A 3,329-nucleotide genomic window follows, 5' to 3' on the forward strand; every position below is an offset into this window, starting at 1 on the left:
CAAAATTCCAAAACCAGGCTGTTCCCATCCCTACTGTATGTGTCAGCCCTGTAATTTGTACTTTGTACCTTGGAAATAGATGAATTCATATAGAATAAACGGACTGCTTAGAATGTAAAACAAGGGGTCGAAATATTAATTCAAAGCTTTCACTTCCGGCTCTGATTGAGTACATTAGATGAGGCCAGGCCATCCCTAAAACCTCTACCAAGCTGGATAATCGTCCCAGAGATTAGAAGAGATGCAACACAGCACTATGGTCCTTGGCGGCTAGATAACTCCTAAGAAAGGGTCCATAATTCCCTCTGTTGGGTGACAGCTTTTTATCTACCAATAGTACAAAGGATCCCATGGGTGACATAAAATCTTAAAAGCGTGATCAACTCAACACAGAGCAAAAGAGTCAACAGAAGGACACAATGTAAAAGAGGAACTAAGAAAGTCCACAAGATGACCAGTTTAAATCCAAGTGTATTTTCCTTTACCAGTTAAATGATAGTTTCATTTTTCCTGCCCAGTTGCTCGTGACAGAGGTGCTAGTACTCTGCAGAGGCAGTAAAAGTGGGGACAGGAAGTCCCAATCTTGTTCTCGGGCTTCGGGAAAAGGCTTTCAGCCTTTCCCATCGGCCATGCTGCTGACAGCGAGTTCTTCATGCACGGCCTTCGAAATGTGGAGAAAGCTGCTTTCTATTGCTAGTTACTTCAGTTCACATACATGTATACAGCCCTATGGAATCCACAAATGCTCCTGTTTGAGCTGAAAATCAAATCTCTCAAATTTACAAGATGCAAAAATCAACATGGAAAAAAAATCACCCATAAATTTCTACATCATCAATGAGCAATATCAAAAGAAAAATTAAGATAATTCCACTTCAAATAGCATCAAAAAGAATGTGTGTTAATATTTGAGCAGAAGTTTATCCTAAGTCAAATATAATGCGAACTATAAAAAAAAAATTGGTTAAAGAAACTCCCTTGTTGATGAAAATCAATAAAACTACAGTCTGTAGTGATGGATTGAAAAACATTATTGAGATAATAAAACTCCATTGGGTGATCTACAATTTCAGTGATTTCTACCCAAATCTCAATGGCATTTTTACATAAATAGAAAAGTCTATACTGTTACTCTCTGCTCCTCCTGGTTCCAGAAAAGCCTCATTTTATTGTATAGGACCAGCTTTGTCTTCAGAGTGAATGGATTTTTACCATATTGGGCTCCTGATGATCAGGGATGCCTTCAATTACGACAAAGTATATATTGTGGCTGTCAGTGACCCCTGCACTGACCTCAACTCCGGGTTCTACATGTTCAAGTATGACTCTACTGATGGCAAGTTCCATAGCACAGTCAAGGCTGAGAACGGGAAACATCACCAATGGGAATGCCATCTCCATCTCCCAGGACAAAGATCCTGCCAACATCAAGTGGGGTGACTTTGTAGAGTCTACCGGCGTCTTCATCTCCATGGAGAAGGAAGGGGCCAGCTTCAAAGTTGGATTCAAAAATGTCATTATGTCTTTCCCTTCTCCAGATGGCACCATGTTTGTGTTTGTTATGAACCAAGAGAAGTATGGCAACTCACTCAAGACTGTCAGCAGTGCTTGCTTAGCCCCACCCCCCGGCCAAGGTCATCCATGACGACTTTGGCATCATGGAAGGACTCATGACCACAGTCTATGCCATCACTGCCACCCAGAAGAGTGTGGAAGTCCCCCATGAGAAGATATGGCATGGTGCACATGGAACTGCCCAGACCATCATCACTGCATCCACTGCTGCTGCCAGAGCTGCAGACAGGTTCATACCAGAGCTGGAGGAGAAGCTCATTGGCATGTCCTTCCATGCTCCTACCTCCAGTGTGTCCTCCGTGGATTTGACACTAAGAAGATGGTAAATCAAGCATCCGAGGGGCCTCTAAAGGACATTCTGGACTACACTGAGGACCAGGTTATCTCCTATGACTTTCATAGTGAAACCCACTCTTCCACCATTGGTGCTGGGGATGACTGTGTTCTCAGTAACAACTTTGTAAACTTCATTTCCTGGTATGACAATGAATATGGCTACCACAAACAGGGCAGCGGGCCTCATGGCCTAATGGCCTGCAAGGGCTAAGAAGCCCTGGACCACCCATCCCAGTAAGAACATGAGAGGAAGAGAGAAACCCTTGGCTGCTGAGGAGTCCCCGTCCCTGCTCAGCCCCCAACCCTGAGCATCTTCCCTCCCAGGTTCTATCCTAGACAACCAGAAAGAAAAACGGCTTAGGTAGTCCTACTCTCTCGAATACCATCAATAAAGTTCACTGCCCCAGATAAAAATTTAAAAAGTAATGTAAAGAAGAAAGAGAAAAGAAGAAAGTCTATACTACTATTTATGTAGATTTTAAAAGGACCATGAACAGATTAAAAATACTTTTGAAAATAAATGCCCAAATTACAACACTCAGATTTCTGCAATGATAAGTTCAATAAAACTACTATAATCAGAACAGTACGACACAACACAAAGACAAAATGGCATAGGAAACTTAGAAATACACCATCACAAGTAAGGTCAATTAAATTTCACTAAAAGTTCAAAGCAGTTAAACACAGAAAAGGTATTACTTTAATAAGAGATGCTGGAGAGACCATGTAACTGCACACAACTAAATGAAGTCGAGACCTATGTTATATAAGTTTCAACTTAAAATGAAACAAGACCAAAACTTAACAGAAATATTAAGTCAAATTTATTGGCGTAATCCATCATACATCCTTAATGCACTTTTAATGTGTATAAATCTGGAGCAATATCCTTTCGGTTAATATAATCATAATACATGTTCTGTTTCTGATTTGTTAAGTCTATTAATCTTCTAACAGTTTGTACATCTGTTTTCTTTTTATTGATTTTGTTATTATCTTCATGATTTATTTGCTTGCATCTCTTTTTCTTTCTGAAGAACTGGATAAATATATATATATATATATATATATATATATATATATATATATATATATATCCCAAATCCAAGTCCAGAAGAAATAAACTATTGGCATATATATCTAATAATTAGATTGGTGTCAGAATCAGAGAGTGAAAAACATTCCTTGTCTAACTTATTTCCCTGGTGAGCTCATCATATTTAAGGAAGGAACTGCAACAATCTTGCATATATCACATAAAACAGCAAAAGAAGATCATGCCCCACCCATTGTGTCGACCCTAGGAGCTGAGAAAAGCTGTACGTCACCAAAAGCACACACGAGCGGGGTAAACGACTATTTCCAAAGACTAAAGGAAAAATACCTACATGAGGTTATCTCAATATTTGAAGGAA

General features: G+C 39.6%; 1 pseudogene; it reads left to right on the top strand.

The window, feature by feature from the left end:
- Nucleotides 1-1,221: 1,221 nt before the first annotated feature.
- Nucleotides 1,222-2,122, top strand: LOC110332981 (annotated as a pseudogene).
- The last annotated feature ends 1,207 nt before the right edge of the window (nt 2,123-3,329 follow it).

The sequence above is a fragment of the Mus pahari genome, chromosome 15, assembly GCF_900095145.1.
Source record: "Mus pahari chromosome 15, PAHARI_EIJ_v1.1, whole genome shotgun sequence".
Classification (NCBI taxonomy): domain Eukaryota; kingdom Metazoa; phylum Chordata; class Mammalia; order Rodentia; family Muridae; genus Mus; species Mus pahari.